This window comes from Polyodon spathula, chromosome 8 (assembly GCF_017654505.1).
Source record: "Polyodon spathula isolate WHYD16114869_AA chromosome 8, ASM1765450v1, whole genome shotgun sequence".
NCBI lineage: Eukaryota > Metazoa > Chordata > Actinopteri > Acipenseriformes > Polyodontidae > Polyodon > Polyodon spathula.
This window is the reverse complement of record NC_054541.1, coordinates 33,056,441-33,081,802: the sequence shown is the minus strand read 5'-3', so window position 1 is coordinate 33,081,802 and position 25,362 is coordinate 33,056,441. Positions and strand designations below refer to the sequence as shown.

General features: G+C 36.1%; 1 pseudogene; it reads right to left on the bottom strand.

Moving 5' to 3' along the window:
- Positions 1-857: 857 nt before the first annotated feature.
- Positions 858-24,574, bottom strand: LOC121319123 (annotated as a pseudogene).
- Between the last annotated feature and the right edge of the window lie 788 nt (positions 24,575-25,362).

The window sequence follows — 25,362 nt, the reverse complement described above, 5'->3', positions numbered from 1 at the left end:
ATTCAAAGCCTCTTCCTAGCTTTGTCAGAGAAGAGAGCACTGTGCTTGTGTCATCATTGACACAAGCACAGTGAAAAGTTGCTGAAAGTAATCAGACTGCATCCAGTTGTTTGATTTCTACAGCTTGTCTTTCAAACCTGAGACTAGTGGCTATATTGTGCTGTTTTTTTTGTTTGTTTGTTTTTTACTTTGCTATACTAAATTTAAATAGATTGTGCGTGTTTCATTTAAGGGTGCAACAAACAACATAAATGATGATGTTAATTATTAATTTCAAATTATTCAGTGTTGTGTGCAAGTGTTCTGAGGCATGTACTGTTTTTTTTTTTTTTTTTTTCCCGCAAATATCAGGATGTTTAGTGTTTTTTTTTTTTTTTTGCTATTTGCTTAATACACGATAGCTTTCGACAAGTTCAAGGTTGACTATAAAATCCGGTCCTGCGAAAGTCTTGTGATGTGATTTATAGCTGGAATTGAGTAGATTTGATCGGGCGATAGCAAACCACTCCCCCTTCTCAACCCACTTGTAGTTAACAAGCGATAGCTGCTTTTTGAAGAGCGAAGGGGGCTTGTTTTGGTCCTGTGAGTTTTTGTTTGGATTTTTTCTTGTGTTTTGTTACTGTGAATGCTTTCGCTAAGTTCAAACTTTGATTTGGTCCGGCCCTTATAGTTTACATTGACAGTCAACATTCAGATGCCATGTGCAAGAACCAATATTTTCTTTCATCAAGCAGAAAAAAAAAAACAATACAGATACTGTATTTACGTATTTTCTGGCAAATTGATTTGGAACAGTGATTAAACATAATTTGAAAGATAACATTCAAAGTCCTTTACCAGAGATTAAGGCCCTCGTATTGACCAATCAGATTAAAGGAAATCTCTGATCCATTTTCTAATCTAAATTGTGACTGATTGGGTCTGTGTTAAAATATTCCTGTATATTAATGATGTGTTGATGTTTTATTTGTGAATCAATTAACATAATTTCCTGTGAATTAAGGAACATGTATCTTAAAACTGTTACGTGATACATCTTTACAACAAATTCAAAGTACATCCAAAATGCAACTTATTTCACACTAAAAAAAGAAGCTTTGCTCTGTATTTTGCAGATATTTTAAGATTCATTTGCAAACAATGGTTTTATCAACATTGTCCGGCAATACAAAAAAAAGTGCAAATATTGTGAAAAGTAAAGCTGTGTGCAATAAGTCTTAATGCTTAATAAAGTAGAGGCAAATTGCCATGTATGATGCATAGTTCCAATTCTGTGCCTAACTTATACTATGCTTAAGCACATTATTCACAACATTTTATACATTTTACATTTAAGTACATATTGAAATAAACAGAAAATGCTTCTAAAAGCACTGCAATATACCAGCTTCACTGTGATACCAGTGATGACTTTAAAACAGTTTTGGTTTATAGAATTCAGTTGCTGTTTTGCATTAAGCACATTTACAGTTAAAATTATACATAATAAAAAAAAAATAAGTAATGCACTTTAGCATCTTTGTAAGTAATATGTACTTCATAAAAGGCACAGCAAAACCGATTTTAAATCATAGGCAATGTCAACTTTTTGGTGGAAAAAAACTGTATAACAACTCAGGAAGGAGAACTTGAATTACTGTTCTGACTAGTTTATGCTATGCATATATATGTACTGTTGAAGGTTATTTTTCAGCGAAAAAGTTTTAAAACATAACTTCACCCCTTTACCTGTTTTTATATTATATTAAGCATGAAAAAAAACAACAACAACAAATACACTGTAAATAAAAGCAACAATCGCATATAAAATAAGTCACATTACAAAGTACAACCTGAGACAGAAAACTTTAAGGCACACTGACTTAGAAGAAAATCTTTAAGTTTTGCTTCAGCTTAAAGTCTCTGGAGAACTTCTTCAGACCCTTTACTCCATGGTTTTAGACAGTCATTCAATGAGATCCTACATACAAACAAACAGAAACAGAAGATTTGTTACAGACATATTAAGTCTGGTACTCAATGTGGTATGTTTCAGAATAATATATAGGGTTAACTAGAAATGTGGATCCTAACAGGAAGTACAAAAGCCTAGAGGCTTAGTTTCTTTAAATGATCAAGTTACTTACTTCAAGAACGACGAGCTAACATGGTTGAAGAAACCCAAATGTCTGACTGCTAGGCCTACTTCACTCTTATACAGACAAAAGAGAGTTTTTATAATAACAATGTGTTAAAAAAATTCTCTCCTAATAAATTAAGGAAATGAATAATAAAATAGATCAAAGCTCTCACTTCATCCGAGTCATCATGAAACCCTCTTCCAGGATTGGTTTCATTAGCCACCAGTTCACCAACAATACAGCGATCATTGTCTTCTTGTAGAGAAGAATAGCGATATGCTAAAATCCTACAAAAAAGGATGAGAACTAATTTTAGAATAATTTTTGTGTAATTCACACTAATGTACAAAATGTAACACTAGTGTGTTTTGTTTTTGTTATTTAAAAAAGTCTTGTAGTACTTGTACATGTTTTATTACACCACCCATGTTGTGTATAAAACAAACGCAAATTAAAATGCAACATGAGAATCTATATGTGCTTAACACAATCTTAACACAAGATTGAGAGATGCACGAGTGAGAGCGGGCAATATTATATAACGCCATGGAGGGAAGAATACAAGCAGAAAAGTGCACTGTGGAATACTGTGGAATGTAAGAATTAACCAGGCAAAAAATACAATTATTGTGATATGGCCAACGTGAATTAAGATCAGCATGTAAAAAAAAAAGAAAAAATCTAAAGTATTTTGCACTTGATATTTCAGATCATTTACTTGCCTTCTTCCACATGCATACTTTCTGACAATTAGAAACACCCCTGTGACTAATGCTGTCATCATAATCACAGCACTGACAGCAAGCACAATGGTTGTCTCTTTCTGAAAAGATGAACAAGAGTCACTTTATTACATTTCCAGTACAGTAGAAAAAAATAAGTCACGTGATTGATCACTGCATGAGTTTACTCACAGATTTTGAAGCTTGAATTTGTTCTGCTGTTCCACGTCTTTTATTCATCTGCTCCTCGGTCCTCTTAGGTGTAAACCCACCAGCACACTTATCACCAGGAATCTTTCGATACCTGCAGCATTAAAAAAAAAAGCATTTCAGTATTAACAATACATTAGAATCTATTAGTAGACACATCCTTGTCTTGTTTACAAAACCAATAATACAAGTATACCCATATAATTCCAAAACTAACAGATAATAGATGATTCCAAATGACAAGCTTTAGATTTTTTTTATCCCGTGTCACAGACCTCACATACAAAAGTATGCAGGGCACAAACTGGTGGTGGTATGTTATCAGACTTTATGGTGGTAACTTCAGTTTTTCTCTCCGGTTAAAAAATAAAACATGTGTTTTACTGTTCTGCACCGCAGAAACATGTGCACTGCTGAATAAATCAATCAAAAAACGTTTTCTGCATAATATCATAGATTAAAGTAACATGTTATTGATTAGTATAGCTCAGAAATAATATTGAAGGAATTTGTTAAGTTAATAGTTTTTCTGCATTTTTTAGGAGGGTGAAAACGTATTTAAAAATGTATTTTGAGGATTATATTTGTCTATAATCAGGTAAAACCCTAAAATATGGGGTCGGCACAGGTACCCGAAAACCCGGGTACCCTTCGGGTTTTAAATTATCCAACAATACCCGGGTATCGATTTATTAATTTGAGAATTTAAAGAAAATGTAGAAAATATGGCAATGCAGTTGTAAGCACAGGTCTCTGGCTGGCGTAATACAGACAACATTAAAACAAGCTTTGCATTAAGCCTTTTCTTAACTGGCAGGATATTCATGCGCCCTTCACAAAGACAAATTTGCCCGATTCCAACTTTGCTGAAGCACCCCCAGATGAGTCCAATTTCAGCTTTGCCCACCACCTGGTCGTCTAATGGTTAGACGCAGACCTGGAGAGATTTACAAGCCCCAGTGTCTCACACCCACTGTGAAATGTGGTGGAGGATCGGTGATGATCTAGGGTGCTTCAGCAAGGCTGGAATCGGGCAGCTTTGGCATGAATCAAGCCAAGTACAAGGTTGTCCTGGAAGAAAACTTGCTTCCTTCTGCTCTGACAATGTTCCCCAACTCTGAGGATTGCTTTTTCCAGCAGGACAATGCTCCATGCCACACAGCCAGGTCAATTAAAGTGTGGATGGAGGACCACCAGATCAAGACCCTGTCATGGCCAGCCCAATCTCCAGACCTGAACCCCATTGAATACCTCTGGAATGTGATCAAGAGGAAGATGGATGGTCATAAGCCATCAAACAAAGCCGAGCTTTTTGAATTTTTGCACCAGGAGTGGCATAAAGTCACCCAACATCAATGAGAAAGACTGGTGGAGAGCATGCCAAGACGCATGAAAGCTGTGCTTGAAAATCAGGGTTATTCCACCAAATATTGATTTCTGAACTCTTCCTAAGTTAAAACATTAGTATTGTGTTGTTTAAAAATGAATATGAACTTATTTTCTTTGCATTATTCGAGGTCTGACAACACTGCATCTTTTTTGACCAGTTGTCATTTTCTGCAGATAAATGCTCTAAATGACAATATTTTTATTTGGAATTTGGGAGAAATGTTGTCAGTAGTTTATAGAATAAAACAAAAATGTTCATTTTACCCAAACACATACCTATAAATAGTAAAACCAGAGAAACTGATAATTTTGCAGTGGTCTCTTAATTCTTTCCAGAGCTGTATATATATATATATATATATATATATATATATATATATATATATATATATATATATATATATATATATATATATATATATATATATATATAATATTTATTATCCTTCCCTTTAATTCAGCCAATTCAGCAGGGGATCAGGTGATGCTGTGTGTACTACCCTGGCTTTGATTTAGAAACCCTACCGTCCGGACGACTGACCGCTGTTGAGGAAGCATTCAACACCACGCTTGGGCAAATAAGGGTAGTGGGCACTTGAAAGGGAGGTGGCGGATACTGCTGAAACGGACTGAAGTGCAGCATTAGTTCACTCCCAAAATTGCCATTACCTGCTGTATCCTGCAGGGGTGTTCTCAAACAGCTGCAGTTCATGGTAAGTGGTTTTATACAGAACTGTAAACCCACATGAGATATACAACATGACAGACCAGACACAGCAAAAAACAATAAAAAAGCCACCTGCATTATCATTAAGGTGAACTACACCACTGCTAACCATAAAACCGCCCATCAGCCACTACTTTTTGCCATCTTGGAATCCACAGTAACAACTGACCTGCTCCCTTGCAATATTTATAGTTAAGAATAAGCACGCTCATTAACATTTAGACATGAAATGAGGGTTTCCATGTGAAACCGGGTGTGGATTTTCCTGTGTGTTTCATTATTTACACAAGTAAATGAGATTGACCCTATTGACCCTGATTTACCCGAGTAATTCTCCCAAACGTCAGGTGCATCGGCATTTCACATGTAAATTGACATGCATGGAAACCCCATGATTGTTAGGGATTCATAAGACATAATTTAGTGATCAGAAATTACACTTTATTATTACAACCAAAGAAAAGCACATGTCCCACTCACTCTTTTGTGACTGCCGTCAAAACCCAGCTGGCTCAATTTACGGTAGCTATTGTGACAGCCCATAACATAATAGCAGCGCTGTACTTCTGCATTAGTTTTAAATCTGAACATAACAGCCATGTTAACAACAACAGCAGAATCCCGCAGCATGAAGCACATTTAACGTTAATAACTATATTTAAGACAGAGATATTATTATTATTATTATTATTATTATTATTATTATTATTATTATTATTATTATTATTATTATTTAGCTCCGGTGTAACCAATCGCCTTCAAAATCGCACACCATGTTAAGTGGCCTCCACTTGTGTTAAGTTGTAGTGATTCACATGATTTCAGGATAAATTCAGCAGTTCCTGTATGTTCCGTCTGCTGGATAGTGCATCTCAAAGAAAAGACTTTGTACAGTTAAACTGCGGTCTGAAGTACTGCTATTGTAAGCTTAAACCATTATACTGGATTTGGATCTGCTGCTTGCTGTATGAAAAAAAAATGTCGTCACCAGGTTTCTATTGGCAACATATCATGCAGTTTAAAGTAGCCTAAAAGGAGAGGTATTTGCAAACAGTACAGGGTGGTGCTAAACTGGGTCTCATGCCTCTCAGGGAGGTGCCTCTGTGTTCATAGCGTTCAATATGCAATGCAGTGCCTTCAAAAGCAATGAACTTCAATCTAAAATATTTCATAAGCAACATGGTACATTTAGATGTATTACAAAAAAAAGGACTGTATTCACATTCCCTATCAAAATTTATTGTAATTGTACAATTCTACAAACAGTGGTTTTGTTGTTGTATTTTTTTTTTGTTTTGTTTTTTCGTTTTGTTTTTTTACAATAAAGGTTGCATTCAATTCATAACCACAAACTGAGAGCAGGAAGTCTTTAAAAAAACTAAACCAAAAAATTAGCAGGCTTTGCATGAATGATTGCACAATCCCAAATAACACAAGGGTAGAGGCTGCAGATGTGTTTGTTGTAATTATGAATTATACTGGTTGTTTGAAGAGAATCAGCGCTGCCTGTTACATACTGTCAAGACATGATCCAGTCAAGTGTCATGCACAAGCATACGGTATGTACAGTTAGGAGAAACCAATGAAGTTAAGAATAAGCAATAATATATATATATATATATATATATATATATATATATTATATATATATATATATATATATATATATATATATATATATATATATATATATATATATATATTTAACCATTTAAAAAAAGCTGTTAATTTTACAAAGCTAGAAACAAACTGACAGTCTTGGTTGTTTATTTCACAGCTAACATTAACATTAATTAAAAACTAGAGTAAATTATAGAATCTGTATAGTATTTTGTTAAGGAAATTAAGTACTGAGTATCTAGATACTGGAGTCTATTTAATTGAACTAAATACTGCCACTGATTAAATCATTATAATGTGTGTGTCTGAATCTCTTTATTGTATTTTGTCTTAAATATATGTAAAATGCCAGGTTTGTTCTTTTTTTAAATTTGTATGGTGATATTTAGCCTACTGTCCCCACAGTAAAGGTGGGTCTTTAAGAATACATCTGTTGCACCCTGGATATCCAGTAAACTTTTATCTTTGCACCACTGTGTAATGTCCTCATAAAGATTCTCGGCTTTCTTCATTTTCTTTAGTGGCAATGTCTATAGCAGTTTGGGGGTTATGTGACAGGTAAAACATTACAATGTTTTCAGATTTGCATTGCTCTTGTGTGAAGCAGTTTGAAAGCATGTTATAATAAAGGCATTGCTACCGCAGTTGTTTGTTCACTTTTAGTTTCCCCACCTGATTACATTACCCTGTTGTCATGAGCAGGACTTCGGTTCCCAGTAAACAGAATTCAAGTTGACGATCTTTTAAATCTGGTTGTTCAACACACTCTGAACTGTTCTCTTGACGAGAGTACCCATAATCACTGGGGGAAAAAAAACAACATGTTTTTTACATTTACAAAAAATAAGGGTTTACTATTTGATAAGCCAATGCTGCATAAGAAACATTCCCCCAGATATACTGGCAAAAGTGTGCCATACTGATGTACACATAACAAACTGCCTCTAACAAAAGCAACTATGATACCGTATCATTACACACAAGCAGAATAAGTACATTGGTTTCACAATTACAGAAATGTGGGACTACTGTAGTAATTCTATTTACTTTTTCACAAACAAGCCAGTTATAATAGATGGATACCATGTTTGCTTATTCCATGTCTCCACAGTAAACTATAAACCTATCAGTCCTAAAAACCAGAGATCCATGTTTAGTTTATGAGCTGATAAATTGTTTCTTTAAAGCTGTAGGCCAATGATAGTGAGTATGAGAGAAATATGGTTATTATGCATTATTAGGATATCTTTGTTTGGCACTTACCACATGTAGTCTAGTCTGGTGCACAGACAGGAGTTCTCATCTTTCTCTACAATGTAATCCCTTCCATTTATGCAGACAGATTTTTTCTTAAGCCTCCTGAAAGTTTCTTTGTACCCAAGAACACACCCATCATTCGCTACATCCCCTTCATCTGTGGAGTGGGCTAACCAATTTACATAGTCATCATCTTCACCTGGGCAAAGTAACATAGTATAAATGCATGAAATAACAACTAGGAATAATCATACATATTGACCTTTCTTTTTACAATCTCATAGTATACCAACACTATACATAAAGACCCCTGTCACAATAGTTTGCCACAAGTTTAAGCCTGACATCTGTGGATTATATAGCCAGTGCAGGAAAACACATGATCTGTTTAGTATCGTAAGGGAAGACGACACCTGGGCATGGAATCACTGGGGGTTTGTATCACAGCTTTTGCCAGGAGAACATCCTTCGAATCCTGCAGGATGTTGCCTTCAATATACTCTCTATGGTGTTTATTTTTAGGCTTGTGGATGACAAGGCAGACAAGTTTCCTCATGCATAATACAATGCGGTTTGTGGTGTAGCACATAAAGGGTAATACAAAAGGTGCTGAGTAGCTAAGAACCAACCCATCTCTTACATTGCCATATAACAGCAGCCCTCACCAGCCATCCCATTGTTTTAATGAGTGCAGCAACGGTCATGTGAGAGCTAACCTGCAAAATGGGGTCTGTACAGAACAGGCAAGTATATTTTAGAAGTTTTACCCTACTGGTATTTCTTTGTTCTTGAGCACGGACTTACATTCTCTTGTCACGAGCTCCTCAAAGTCGATGGTGACTGAAACCCTTGTGGCTTTGTAACCAGCCTCTGGCATGTAACCCCAGATGCTGATGTTCATTGTCTTGGTCCCTGGTTCTGATGCCAGACCAGCAATGATAATTGGTTTATCTGTGAAATTATACTGCCAACACTGTCCTTTGTCAGTTGAAAACCTGAATATATACCAATGAGAAGACGAAATAAAGTTGCATCCAGTGTCTGAAGTCTACCAGTAATGGAGCTTTACTTCTATATGAATTCAAACATTTTAAAACGACTTTTCAAAAAAAAAAAAAAAAAAAAGTTTTGAAAAATAGTCGGTTGGTTTATTTTATTCTAAATGCAACACAAATACAAAGGAATGAGTTCCATCAAAGAACAGGTTTAAACATTTTAGGGTAACATTAGTAACATCCACCACTGTTCATATAATTTAAATAGACTCCAACAGTTGTTTCTAGCATTGTAAGCAAAAGTTGCATACTATCCTAGTTGCAAACCCTGGTAAGGTATATTTAGAGAATTTTAAAGGCAATAAAACAAATCTAAAACATCTTACTTGACTGTTTTGATAGGTACTTATATATTCCACTGCTACAATGAGACCTCCAGAGTCTAGAAGGGTGTAGTGGTGAGGGCCCTCCAGAGTCTTCATCCAGCTATACCCACCATCATCAGAGATGTAAACATCGGGTTTTACTGCTGTGATGGAGTCTCCAACACTACCTACACAAGCAAAACACCTTACAAATGTAAGCGCTTTGAAGAAGTCCTTCTAAACTTGTTTAAAATAATTATTAACTGTCACTATAACTCACCATGTGCAAACCAACAGCGCTTGGATCAGAAAGTGGACGCATGGGAGCCAACTGCTTTGATATGCTATACTCCCCATGTATGTGAAGGCTGCACTAAAGTGAAAAATGAATAATATTCATATTTATCAGTTGCAGTTGTAAGTAATTGTTTTTATCTCAGTAAAGATTTTTTCCATTTACAGTATTAGAACATATGAAAGGTTTGGGAATGAGAAGAGGTCATGTAGCCCATCAAGACTCTTCTCTTGTTAGCACACCATTCGCTTCTACTAGGTGGACATCATTTAATAGGACCGAATCTAGATTTTTAAAAAATGTTCTCAGTGTTTTACATCCTACTACTTCACGCATTTATAACTGTTATTTAATTAATTTCTTATCTATTCATTTTGTAAACTTTAAATGACAAAAACATTATTGTATCTTTGAGAAATCCCCTAGATACAGTGATAATCTTAAAGGTGCACAGTCCTATATTTTATTTAACTGAGTACAAAGTTACAGTAAAGCTTACACACCACCCTTTGACATTTATTTGGACACTGCCCCACATCTGTTGCAGTATTCTAAAAAACTACTATTAATTTATTATTGTTTTGATTGTCAGTGTTTGGTCATGTTGTGCTATTCTGTATAAGGCATGTAAGGCAGAAAAATAAACAATTCAGTCATCAAAACAGTCTTCAAAGTGATGGCTTTGCTCATAGGCCAACAACCACAAGGGTAGTGTGAGAAACCACTTTGAGCATGATTAGATGTGGCCACAGAGCACTTTATACGAACTGAAGGTTATTGCATAGTATCCCAATATACTACTAACGCTCTTGTTATCTGATGCACATTTAACATCAGCTGGCTTGTTTAAGGGATTCCACTCTCCTCCCGTCGTAGGTTATAACAGACCGAATGCTACCATCTGGAACAATAGGACAAACAAAGTCAGGTCACTTAGCTTGTGATTTGCCTTTGTACTTCTTGACAACAAAAACTTTATACTGTGCTAAACAAGTAAAACCTAAAAGTACTACTTAATTCAGTACACATACAAATATAAAAACAAAAATGACTCATTGTTGTTCATAAAAGGTAGCTATTTTTTGGGGGTCATTATTGTGTTGAAAAATCTTGGCAGCTGGAAAATAGAAATATCTTCTAAATAAAATAACTTTACACCCTTAGGGTGGTTGCTAAGATATTTAAAAATAGATTATTGTAAGTTATTGTAATTTTCTTTTTAGTTTAATGGCCTGTAAAATGATCCGTCTAAAGTCATACATGTCTGTCATGGAAGGGTAAGTAATATTCATTTTAAATCAACAAACTACTGGAGGCTTTCTGTGTTGCATTGTGTTCAAATTACAACCTGACTTAAAGCACAGAGAAACTAGCTAGCTGTGTTTATTTTAAACTATGCAAAACTAGAACAACAGGTAGTCCTGCCCTGCATGTGAGAGCTGCTGCTTGTTAGCAGTTTATACATTAATACACAGGCATGCAGACCATGGAGCTCCTAAAGTGACAACAAACAGAAAATCTTATATCATCAATTGCTTATAGATAAAACAGTAATTAATGTACAAATCTTTTTGCTATGTAGATCTAAGAGAGTACGGGCAGTTTTGAAAGAAGCAAACATGTACAGTATAAGACTACTTGAAAGCAAAGCATGCACAAGAAGGTTTGTTTTAACTCTATGGTAAAATACATGTTTGCTGTGACATGTGCTTCTTTCAAAACTACACACAAGACATAGATAGAAAATGATAGTATTTAAGCCACATACTATTAACTGTAGTTATCAAGAGGTAGAAAAGAAAGATACTCAACAATGAATATTTTTGGTCTAATGTGATCATATAAAATGTACAATTTCACAAATAATCTGCATATATTATGTGACACACAGTATACAAATGAAAACAACTGATATTGCATATTTAAATCAATAAATCATATGAATTACATGCCGAATGTTGTGAAAAGCTCAGAGTTCCATACCTTCATCGAGGACGTTGGTAAGATAAACGCCACGAAGTGAGGTTACGTTGGTAAAGTCACTTTTTCCGCTGGCTGCAAACAAGTGACTTTGAGTAAAGGACACCACGGTCATCCGATGTGTAAACCATGCCAAAATCAGTGTCTTCAACAGTGAAAAAACAAATAAAGACAGTTTATGAGAAGAACAGCTTTTTGATTGCAAATTAATAATTTAGAAAAAGCTGTCAGCTTCATGGGGCACTATGGGATGCTATAGTATATTTACTTTTTGAACAATCCGTATGTAAATTACGGGCATGCATCAGTAAATCATTCACCATTCACCAGTCTCAAAATCTACTTTCTTCACACTAATGCACATCTTGCATCTACATTTTGGTATTCAAAATAACAAATCTCTGAAGCAATAGCGCCATTTAACACCATATTGGTTGCATTTAGAAAATAAAATCCTTAAACTTGAATCAGTGCAAGCAATACCTACCCCCTGGTTCAGCCACATGCATAAAAATCATATCCTCATCTGTTTCAAGCACTGAATAAAACTAGAAAAAAAGGAAAACCATCAATTTATGCTTTAATTATTTCAGACACATTTTACTGTTGGTGATAGCAATCGATATACAAGTTTACTGTGGTAATTTAGCAGTTAAACGGAATGTTTTACCTTGTTTTCCCAACCATGTTTTCCAATGCATTATTAATGCTATGCTCTAAAATATAATAATATTTTTAAAGGGCAACTTTTTCTAAAGGTCACTTAGATTGGTGCTTTCAGTTAACTTCAGGGAAAAAAAATATGTTTCTATTGTATATGGATAGAGGGGAATCTAACAATAGTCCTGTGACACTCTGACCTTGACTGCCATATTGGGAGCTGTGATAAGGTGAATCACATCAGTTGAATGTGAGCTGCAAAAGAGTGAGTATGTTTTTTGTCTGATTTTTTTTTTTACTGTTAAGTGAATAGATATGGTGTTAAACATCAAGCAATGTGTTTTTTTGTTTGAAACATGTACTGAAACAAAATGTACAGATAATTATTTAAATTAATGTCAGCAGTGTTTAAATGCCAATGGTGTACACTTTCAACACTGACTGTAGATGCGTTTACATTTTTTAAAAGGTGTATTTTTCTTAATTTCTGAATTATACTTAAGTTTCTAATTTAATTTGTCAAATTTAGTATTGGGTAACCTTTAAATAAAACACTCTGTATACATCCCACCCTGAGGTTGGTTTGGGCATTCCATTCTCATTTATCACACACTACCCCATGCAGTATTTTTTACAATCTCTGGTGAGCAATTTTTGTCCCCAGTTGAGAAGCAACAGCAGCTATGTGAGGTATGGTTGGAATTCCTTTCAGATTGACAGCCGGTCACGCTCTGTTGCTGGTTTTAATGAGCCTGTGTTTCTGCATTAACCAGCTGTGGATTACAGGATCAGCCCATTGAAAAAAATGCTCACCAGCTATTATATCCCATTATTATACCCCTAGAATACAATGATTTTTATTACATGTTTTAAAACTAGGGTGGATACATCAAGCCTCTTGATCTACATCCCATTTCTAAATCAAACTGAGTATTACTGGATGAAGCTGCAGAGACTGGTAAAAAGAAGACAATCAAGCCTGTACCATACCTGCTATAAAAAAAGGTGCCCAGAAGCTGTGATCAATCCAGGCAAGGTCTTATCAAATTGTATTATTTGGACTAATAATAGTAGTAAAATAGGAATTCAAATGAAACTTACGTCATTGAAAGTAATGTATGCATTTAAACAGCTGATGATTTGAGTTGACACATTTGAGCACCACTGCATGTGGGAAATAACCACCAGCAGAGACCTTCCAATTGTTGTAAACAAATTAGTTCAGCAGAAACCAGTGTATAGTTATTATTTTTTTATTTCAGTTACAGTTAGTTATAGTTATTAGTTTAATTTTAGTTATAGTTATTATTACAGTTAACTAAATATAATGATAGTTATTATTTATTTATTATTTCAGTTAACAGAGTGGTGATGACCTTGAAATCTGTCAAGGTAAAAATAACTTGGGTAATGCCAGGCTCGACACCTCTTCACAGTACACTCCTTAGGATAGCCAACCACAAACATGCATTGATCAGAGATTACTATTTACTAGCCAAGTCTTGCTGTACAGCCCTCCACACACTAATACAAAATAGTTTCTGTATGCTAGTAAAAAGCAGGCTGTTTATTTCAGCTTGATTTTTATTTAACAATTTACAAAAGCTACATTTAATTTTTTAGATTAAACTATCTTGAGGAAAACATACTGTAAAGCCATATTTATGAAGCATTTACCTTTTTTCCTTATTAGAAAACAACACAAAGAAGCTGTAGTGTCAAATAAATCTTTCATGTGCTGATTTAACAGTCCCTACAATCAGTTCAAATGTTTATTTTTGATTTTGTTTGAAATGCTTTATGAATACGGACCATATTGAAACAAAAACTCATATAAAATTGTACATTTTCTATAGGCTTACATTACCATTGCATATTCTGATAACAGCTTTATCGCAAGATACACTTTCATTCCATACATGTAATATCACACTTGTTTTGTTTGATTAACTTTGATTTAAGAATTTACCATTCTTTTATCTTTATTTTCTATTCAAGCAGAGAATGGGTGAGTGACCGTTATGATTTAAAAAACAGACTTTTTTATACCATTGAGAAACGTCTCATTTAGCGAAACCCCTTTATCATATTCAACATGCAACAAAACCATGGTTACCAACATTCGAATTGAATAACGTTTGGTCACAGCTGAGCTATAAGTATAGATAAAGATCCTACACACATTTAAAAATTGTCTCAAATAAACCGCAGAAACTAATGGCATATAAAAGTGTGTAGTGTTTTCCATCCATAGTTACTCGCTCATGGGGGTATCAATAGAAAAGGTTTGCTTGAACAAAATAACATACAGAAAATAGAAATATTATTTAAGTATTTCAAGACAAATCTTTATCCCAAAGTGTATCATTTTTTTAAATGTGCTAACACCCAACAATTGCAATCTAGTGTAAAGTAACTATCATCCTGAGAAAGAAGACTGTTTCTGTGTTTTGATCAATGCATAAAACCGACAACACTACGCTGCTAAGTTCAGTTTTTGTTGAAGGAGAAAGGGAAATACAAAGGAAAAGGTTTTTTTTTTTTTTTTTAAATGGAAGCAGGAACTTAAGATTACACTAAGAAACCATTTTGAGGAGTGTACAAAATAATACCTGTTCTTTTGTTGCCAAGGGTAACTGTGCTTGATTGAAGGTGTCTCTCTGGTCTGAAGAAACATATAAAGCTCTGGGTTCACCCTTAAAAAAAAAAAAACTTTAAATACATGGCATCACACAGATAAAACAGTGTTTATATGTTTTATAAGTTGCTCTTCTGGACACCTTGGTTCACTCTTCAAATGTACTGTGTCTGTGTCATTTTTACTCAGTAGCTCCGGCAGGAATTAGGCCTGTAAAGGCTTGTCCATTAATGGAATGTGACAATGTTTCTATGAAGCTGAAGCAAAGATGCAGGTGTCACTGTATTAAATAGACCAACTTATAAAACATGTAAACACCTATAACAGCTGAAAATAGACTGTTGAAAGGATAAACCATAGGTAAAAAAAAAATATAAGGTATATATTACTAAAACAGTGTATTTTTATACATGTCAGACTTTTTACACATTGTTGTAATCTCTTGATTTGTTTAATAAATTCCAGATTCAGCTGACAATGTTACTCAATTTGTAACATGTATAACATTTTCTGTTATGTGTTTTATAATATAATACTTATGCTGCTTTAATTAGAGTTGCCTACCTGTTTTTTCACAATAGACGTAAAGAGAAACCGCCCAATATATCCAAATGAGAACAAGTTGCTGGACACAGTACTAAATGTTTTCCCAAGTCTTCTGTTCTTTTCAACAGCAACTTCCCCTTTGGTCAGTATCCACTGCAGAGGAAAGAGTAAATGCATATGAACCATGTCATGGATCCTTTATTAAGGTATGTCCCTTAATGAAAGAAGCATGTGGAAAATGTGATCCCCTGCCCCCTGCAAAAATAAAATTTTAAGGTTTTGACTCAGATAATACAACACTTATAGTATAAGCAACTATAAGGAAAAATTAATTGTGAGTAACAAGAATAAACAATATGAAGCAGTAAAAAAACAGGTCTCAACATTGATAAAACAGAAAAAGAAACTGTTGACCTTATTGTAATGATCTGAACGTGAGCAAACACTGCATCATCTTATGCATTAGTGCATTACAATAGGACTCTTTCAGTTACATGTTACTGTTATCAGACAACACCTAAATGTCTGTGGTGATTCTTGAAACCTTCAGTCATTCAGAGAGCCTTTGGTGGTGCTTGAACACTATGGCCTCAACTACTTAGCTACAATGTGCAGCAAAACCCACATGCACCCATTAAAATGAACCAATATAATTTCTGCAATTAAAAAAATATAATCTCACTGAATTTTCTTTTACAAATTTGTTAGTTCAGTAAAAACAGTGCATTTGCAGTGGCTTATTGAAAAGGGTACTATTGTATTATTTTCAGCTAAGCTGACGTATAACAATATTGTTAACATATTTTCTTACCAAGAAAAAACCTGCATATTTTCATGTATTTTAGTCCAGTTTTTTCCAAAATTCACTGATAGCCACAAAACGTTCTAAAATTGAAAAAAGATATTTAGATAGTTGGAATACATATTTTGTAGTGGAAAAGTAGTACATTGTAAAGCAATTTGCCTAATGATTGAGCCATGAAATGAGTTAGGAACATCTGGCTGCACTCAAATGGACAACAGTTTTTTTTTAAAACACGTTCTTACTTCTCAGCAGCAACAGTATAAAACCTTGTGACAGAGTCTTCCCCTGGTGTTCCTGGTGCGGGAAGGAGGACCACCGCTGGAGATCCTGCCCAGAGGGTCCACCAGCTGACTGGTGTGAATGTTGTGAGCTGGATGGCCACAACTGGGCAGGATGCCCCTATGCCCAGGCCCAGGAAGAGGAGCGACCGCAGACACTGGCAGCCGCCCTTCTACCACCACTGCCACGGGGTTCACCTCCATCCCGGGCGATCTGGGACTGGCTGGTGCACCCAGAAGGGGACCTCCACATGGACCTCCCCACAGCAATCGACACCTTGTGCTATAGAGATGGGTGGAGGTGGGACAATTGGGAGAAACAGCACCACCCAGCGTTCATTTATGAGATTGCAGCCATGGCCAGCGCTGCATCTGCTGGAAGCTCCAGGTCCCATGACAGCATTGCCTTACTTCTTTGGAGGTCTGGGCCCCCCTCAACCAAAGAAGGTATGGGGGCTCCGACATCAACCCCACCAACCACTGCCCACCGAAACAGCCCACCCAAGGGCAAGACATACCAGCCCTGCCTCAAAGGCCGCTAGAATGGCCACAGCCACCACTGCCAGGCTTGGGTTTAAAGGAGGGGAGAGTTGGCCGATTGTGGCCTGCGTACTTTGTATGTGGGGGGAGACGTGTGGCAGAGCATAGCTCTGCCCTGTATAGATTGGCAGGGATGGGGTTAAATTCCCCTACCTGCCAGGGTTTATTGTGTTCAGGTGGCTGGGGATTGATTGGAGTAATTAATGATCAATCAGCACCCAGCCATCTGACATAAAAGGCCTCATCTTCTTCTTAGGGAGAGAAGGGAGCTGGGGAAGCAAGCTGATGTTTGCGCTTGCTGTTTTTTGGTTTGCTTTTATTTATTTATTTATTTGTTTGTTTGTTTGTTTGTGTTTATTTATTTATTTATTTATGTTGTATTTTCTGGTCCAGTGAAACCTTTATTTTTTAAGTTTTGCTTTGTGTTTTGTTATTTGTGTTTAAATACCTTTGTTTTCGCCCTTGTGCCCTTTTATTTTGTGTTTATTTGTTAATAAAAGTATTATTTTTGAACTGCAGTCTGTCTGGGCCTCTATCCACTCACCAGCCTGTCACAAACCCCTCCTGCAAGTCCCTTATCATTCTCCTGCAGATCGCTTAGTTTCTCAACGTCCTTATTTTCACTCTGGTGAAGTCCATTCCATCTGTTAAGACACTGTAGGTACAAGCCATGTGCAACAGGTATTTGGAAACTCCCCTGAAACACTAAACTCCTTTTGCTGCACATCGGACTGATGTCAACTGCACAGGGAGTGAAACTACAGTTTTGTGACAGGATAAATGGACCACCCAGTTCAAAGTGAACAAGACATTCCAGTAACGGAGGTAGCAATCTCTACTAAATGTGCCAACATTGTCACCTTCCTCAAATTTCTGACATTCAGTAGTTAAGGTAAAAAAAAAAGTGCACATTCTACAAAACACAAAATTGTGATGAGCCATCAAGTATGGTATATACAATTGTAATCTGTCCATGATGAATCCGTGCCAACATATACGTCACACAGCAAACTAAAAAGGTGTGGCAAACTGCCCAGCCCCTGTGCGTATTTTTGTGTTGTGTGTTAACGTTGGTGTATAGGTATTGGTGCACAAGATATAAATAAGCCTGTGCAGCACGAGTGACTTAAAATTTAGAACATGGGATAACAGCGCTTCCACAGGCGCAGGCCAGGAAAAGTACTGCAGGTGAATATATTTGAAGAACTTTTTTGTTTTTGTTTTTGTTGTGTCTGAATTTTTGGAGGAAAAAAAATGACATGGCAGAAGACACCATCAAACTGCGGGACTGAATTATGGACAATGCTGGGCTGGAGGCCCAGTCCATGCCCATAGCCATTCGAGCCCTGTGGCTGATGGACAGGGAGTGATGGCAGGCCTATGAGAGGGAACACCTTGGAGGAAGGTGTGGAATTGGTCCTCTGATACCTGGAGGCAGCAATAAAGAGAACTACAGCCCAGAGGCAGGGTCTCCAGTGCAAGAGGTCTCCAGCACCCAGAAGGGGGGAGAACGAGTGTCCAGAGCACGGAAGGAGGGAGGACAAATGTCCAGCGCCCGCAAGTGGGAGCACGAGCATCTAGCCGTTGGCAGCCTTTCCACTGCTGAAGTGTGCCACATCGCCGTCCCACCCCTGTGCATATTTTTGTGTTATATGAGGCGTGTGGTGTGTTAATATTGGTGTATAGGTATTGGTGCATGGGACCTGGTCTGTGTAGCACGAGTGTTTTAAAATATATAGTTGTATTTAGGCACAGGGATTGCACAATCACTTCACGTATTGTAGTATGTGAGCACAGGGATTGCACAAATTAGTTCACGTGCTGGGATTCAAGGGAATAATTCATTAGTAATTGAATCCTGGCACAACTGTATATATTGAGGCATGAAACACTCACTCAGGGTTGTGTGTTCAGTGAGTGAAGAACGGTGTGGAGAGGAGAAATAAAAAGTAAGTGAATAATAGCAAATGCTACTTCGTACTGGAGGACCAGCACGGTACTTACTTGGCTGCTCGTCCACTGTTGTGCCTGTCTGTTTGTTTGACCACTGCGCCGTTTACTTTGAGCGTTTGTTTTATTTAAACTTTTTATTATACAATAAACCGGCACCAGCAAGCGCATTCACCATTTCGCTCGCAGTGCCTCGTGTGTTTCTTCCGGGTCTGACGTCACCGCTCAGGCCAGCTTGCCACACATGGGTATGACATATCAGGGTTAACTTAACTACTACAATCTTGTTGTTTTCAATCTTGTACATCATATTAACCTTTTAATGCTTGTCAACGGTTACAAATTCTCTCTTAGTTTTTATATGGGGGTGCATGGAAGACACAAATGCATGACCTCAAATGAGGATGTCATTTTTCCCCCCATATAAAGGAAAAACATTTAAAACAAAAAATAAATAAATAAATTGTTATTATGTGCCCATTTGTCATGCATGAAAGAGTTACACCATTACCACATCCACCCCCTGCAACACTCTGACTCTATAGATGCAAGTACAGAATACTTCAGTAAGAAATATTGAGGCCACTGGGGTGTTTTAAACTATGTTCTGACAAGTCACCAGGATGTAATGACAGAAAAAAATATATGCACAAAGTGAATCTATACAATGGGAAGTATATATTAGTTAAGATAACTTGCTCTAAATGCATAAACTAACGTTTCACTGTATTTTCCCACTCACGTCTATGCTGGAGACAAGCAGGTAGTCTGGGTTTGAAGAGTGGTAGACAATTGGTTGGCCAGGATGGAATGGAAGATCTACAAAATCAAATGATTTCCCAGAATCAAGCGATGTAAATATTTGGCCTCCTTGCTCACGAGTCAATGCTACATCAGCGGTGAGAATTACTTGCAGGATTACAGAACAGCACCAAGGGTGTGTAAACACCCACAATACAACAGGTGAGTCAAAGATTTCAATTGGACTTATGCTGGTCAGGGTGAATTCGTAGTGGTTAAGGGTTACCATATTGTTAAAGATATGAAAGCTTAGAAAATTGTTAGTTGTTTGACTTAAATCACACAAAACTTATTGGCATATTGTTTGAAAACAATAAAACTATTTTAGCTGCAACTCATTTTATACCTTTCAGAAAATGTTTCTTTTGCATTTGTGCATGTTGCTAAATACTGGCCATTGCTTGGCTCATTACAATATGTACAAAGCCCTTTAGTCTCAGTTTTTAAGTTTTTACAGAACAGAACGGTTTGGCTACAATGCTACTGCACAGGCTCCCGGTCAGAAAACAAAACCTGTTCCTCTCTTAAAAAATAATGAAAAAATTTGGAGGTTTCATTTATTTTAGATGAACACTGAAAAATTTCCAAAAAATAAAATTAAATATAAAAAATTTAAATAAAGCCCTCCACCCCCCAGCACCACCACTACATCCACACTACACACTCTCAGACAGCCTCCTAAAGTGTTTTGTGTGTGTGTGTGTGTGTGTGTGTGTGTGTGTGTGTGTGTGTGTGTGTGTGTGTGTGTGTGTGTGTGTGTGTGGTTGTAAAGAGAATTGTGACATGTATAGGTGTGTGTCTGTGATCAATTCTCTACAGTGCTGCCACAAGCATTTCAGTGAACTATAAAAACGAGCTTTACCTTTGTGATTGGCTAACCAGTGTCCCTGATGATTTCTCATGTATCCTCTGCATAACTGTGTCTGTCATCAGGCTATGAGAGAGTTGTGCCTCCACAGCCAATACATATGTAGATAATAAATATAACAGCGAAAGCAGTATAGGAAGACCTTTTATTTTTTTTCAATTACCTATCCTGCACCAACCGCTGCTGTCTAACGTATGCTGCCTCTGTTGTTGGCACTGCATACTTCCATGTATGTATTCGATCAATTGGAGGTGCACGCAGCACAGTGGTGACTAATCCATTTCTATCCAGGATCACATTAACTGAGCTTGTGCTAAAGTATGTGCAGACCAAGTTTCATCAGTACTCAATATGCACTTCTCTAGATATACTGTATGTAGAAATGTAAGTGTGACATCCAGTGATGCACATAGATATTAGAAGAAGAAGAAGAAGAAGAAGAAGAAGAAGAAGAAGAAGAAGAAGAAGAAGAAGAAGAAGAAGAAGAAAATAACTTATTTACCCTTTGTGAATTACTTGGCCCCACATTGATTCCAAATTCTTTCCTTATGTAGGTGTTCTTGATGACATTGGAGATATCTTCAAAGGTTTTCCCAGAGTCCTCGCTGCAGTGGAAAATTGACAATGAACTACCGGTACTTGTCAGCAATGACATTTTGTATCATCCCTAAGAGCTGTTAAACACCCATAACAAAGAGAGTGGTGTTGAGCGTAAAAATTAAATAATTATTTTATACCCATATAACATGGGGCATGGCTTGTCCTTCATATGTGCTAGATGAGCCAAGGTTGCCTAACCCTCAGTACGCTCTTTAAAGAAATGTGTAGTATTTTTGTTCGCTACCAAAATATGATGACTATTGTAGTAATTATGTTAGGGCATATTTCAGTCGCCTGATTTTGTATAAAAAAAAATTAAAAAACAAAAAAAACAGTGCTGACTTTCTCACCTTCTATATAGACGTGAAGAACCCTGGTCAAAAAACCAAGTAACTGGTACATTGAAGATAGTCAAGACCAGAATGATCTGAAAACAAGCAGACAGTGTAAGTTTAATGCACTGTTACATTTTTTTTTTTTTTTTTTTTTTAATATGAGCTGTCGATACCACAGAATGAAAATCTAGTCAAACTGCATTCCATAACTTACTGCATGTTTGCTTTGAAATGTAAATGTTTTCTACTGAATTGGGGTACCACAGATCTGAGTGGTTATATAGCTTCTTGTTTTATCTAGAATTTGTTCATCCAATATCATAACTGATACCGTTAACAAGCCCTACAGTCTTTAATTTATTTCTATATGTACTATCTTACAAGGTTTCATGTTGTAATCTAACAGCCTTGCTGTCACTCGAAAATATAAAGGTATCAAAAAGGCAGAACTGCTGCCAGCTTCCAAACAAAAGTGTCAAACCAAAGAATGCTGAGAAACAAAATAAAAGGAGAAATTGAGGATCAGCAGCAACCACAGTTCACACATTTGCTGAGGTTAATCTTCAAGCCTGCATCTTGAAAAGCCAATAAAGAGGTTGTCATTTCTGTACAATAAAATATGCAACAAATATGTCAAGTATGATAAAAAAAATGTGCTGATTCCAATGAAAGAAATATGATTTCACACTTCTGTGTGGTGACAAGAAAAATAATATTATTAAAATATATAAACAGCTGGATCTCGCTGTTCTTTTTTTAATCAGTGTATTCAACCTTATAAATGATCCCCATTTCACAGCGATGAAAATATTTATAGACTTTTCCAATACAACTACATAATTTGAAGACTTTCTTCCAGGTACCTATTCTATTGTTTACAGTGCAGGAAATGACAGTCACTTCTTATCTGTGTACCTGAAATATATGTGTACCCCTGATCAAAGAATAAAAAACAGTCACAAAATCTATAGGGCTTATATTAGGCTTCATTTACCCTTAGGACTATTACAAAGATAACTTACTCCTGATCCTTCACCAACCCAGGACAGCACAACGCTGGACCCTTCATCATCAATAAAAGCATGCTGAAAATTAAAGAAGAAATGCAGATTATAAAATCTCGATTAGTATACTTGCACACAGAAACCACCTACATCAGGGATTTGTACAATAAAAAGTAATCAGATCTACTAAGATGTAAACACATACACAATAGATTTAGATATTATGTTCTATTAATGAAGTCCAATTCTTAATTAAAAAAAAAAAACAGTATTTACTTATCTTCCCTATGTACTGTACTGTGTTTGCTGGTCAAGTTTTAAAATAATAATTTGGGACAACCTTACCACCCATTGTAAGTGAAAGGCAAATCCAGCTCACTCTGTTTTAGACCAAATACAGCTGCCGTAATTATTTTAGGGTTTGCCTTGTTCTCTTTTCCCCCAGTTCACTGTTTGCAATAGTTTCTGTGCACACGGCTTTAACCTTGTCTTTGTCCATCAGTCACTATACTGAATGTAAACAGTATGAGCACACGTTGTAAACAACAGAACTAGGGGATCTCCTACTGTATTTTCAAATGGTGTTGTTGTCATGATCATAACTGTATACTTACAGTAAACACCTGTGGCGCTGACATTTTTACCACAGGTAGGTATTTATAATACAGTAATACGTTTAAAAAATAGGTCATTATTTTGAGGATGTAGTGAAAATGGCACTTATTTATGTTTTTATTTATCTTAAAAATAAAAATAATAATGCTAATAAAAACTCTAAAGCTGGAATGTTCTAGTCCTCATCAATTCCATACCGCATAGAAATTTGTAAAATGTAAACTATAGCGATTGCTTTGCATATTATTAACTTCCCAATTAATGTATTGGGGATTTTATGTAAAAACGAATCAAATAGGTCTCGTCTAGCAGTGTGAATATGCACTGTGAAACATCAGAATATATTCTTAAAACAATGAATAGAAGATGTTTACCTGGTGGGTGTTTTGTTTCAGTTTATTGAAGTCTTGTATTGAAACAGGTGAGACGCAATGGGAAATCTCGGCTGACGAACTAGTAGAGCTGACTTATCTTTTCACTCTGGGGTTAAATTGTTGTTTTACCTCCTTCCTGATAAATGTTCTGCTTCTGTCTGTTACGGAGCCTGTGGATTCTATAGCAAGACACGCAGTAATCCTTAAGCAAAAAGTTAGAATCAACAAGTTAAAATTAATTTGCACCTGTTCTGAGGAGCAAGTAAAAACTGCTTTCTAAACCTACGCGGTAGTGGTTGCCATTAACCAGCGAGCGTCGCACTTTCCGCTTGGGAGGAGGGCAGAGGCGAATTAACTATCTGATTGTAGTCTGCTTTTTTTTTTTTTTTTTTTTTTAAACCAGTTCATTTCAGTGTCAGAGTTTGTTAACCATTTGTATACAGTTCGTATACAGTACTACCAACGCAAAGCATCTCACAGGCAATTTATAAATGTGATCTGCAGAAAGGGATTAGTATTTTATTTATTTTTTGTGGCAACTCCACATTCGAAATAACAATTCATAGAATCAATTAAAAAATATGAATACAAAAATAAAATTAATTCATAGATTAGCCAATCGCTACAATCCCTAATTTTGAGCTTTGACAAAATCGTTTGGATTTACAGTATCTGTGGGTGAACACTCCTGCTCTTTTTTAAAATATTACAATGTCCACAGAGACGCGATCTCTGTTAAATGTCTCCTCCTAAATCTTTCAGGACAGCACACCCTGTACACCCTCTAGAACTATGCCCTGGCATTCTTTAATCTAGATGCCCCTATATACCCATCAGGATCACTGTCTGTAACACTTGATTTTCCATGGAGGCTGCCCATTCACGTACTAACTATGCCCAATCCTTCATAGTTTCTGAGATGTGACGAGACCGTGTTCCGAAGCAGCATTGGCTGCAGTGAAACCACCACCCACCCACTGCACTACAGCAGCTAGTGTGTCGAGGAAGTGTGGGAAAAAAAAAAGTAAATGTGGGAGGAATCATGCTTGTTTCCTGCAGCCTTACATTTGGGGAAAGTAAATAAGCGACTTTTTTGATACGGTATCATGTTTACTGCAACTTTAGGAAATGTGTTTACTCTTATGTTATTTACAGACTATAGTTTATTTATTTATTTATTTATTTATTTAGTAATTGTTATTAATAACATTTTACAGTTTTGTAACAAGCTAATTAATATTCTCATGATTTACATCTGATTATTATTTTCCAATCCTAGATAGTTGCAAACGGGCTAGTTTAGAGAGTTTAGGGTAGAGAAAGATATTTTCTACTAAAAATGCCACAGTATTTATAATTTATAATACTGTTGGAATGACATATTCATAATCATTTAGAAAAAGAATAATTTCTGTTTTAAAGCACTGTTGGTTTCGGTGTTATAGGTTCTAAGGTCTATGTTCAAATGTATAATTTTTAAAAAAACATATTATTATTGGTAGTTCTGCTGATTAATTTAGTCACTATACTATAAGGAGAAACAGCCTTTCAGACTGAAACCTCCTATCGTACAGGTCGGATTGCCTCATTTTTCAAAATAAAAGCACATATTCCAAAAAAGTGAAACTAATGTTGATTTAAGTGTTCAACAACACTGCATATCAGGAA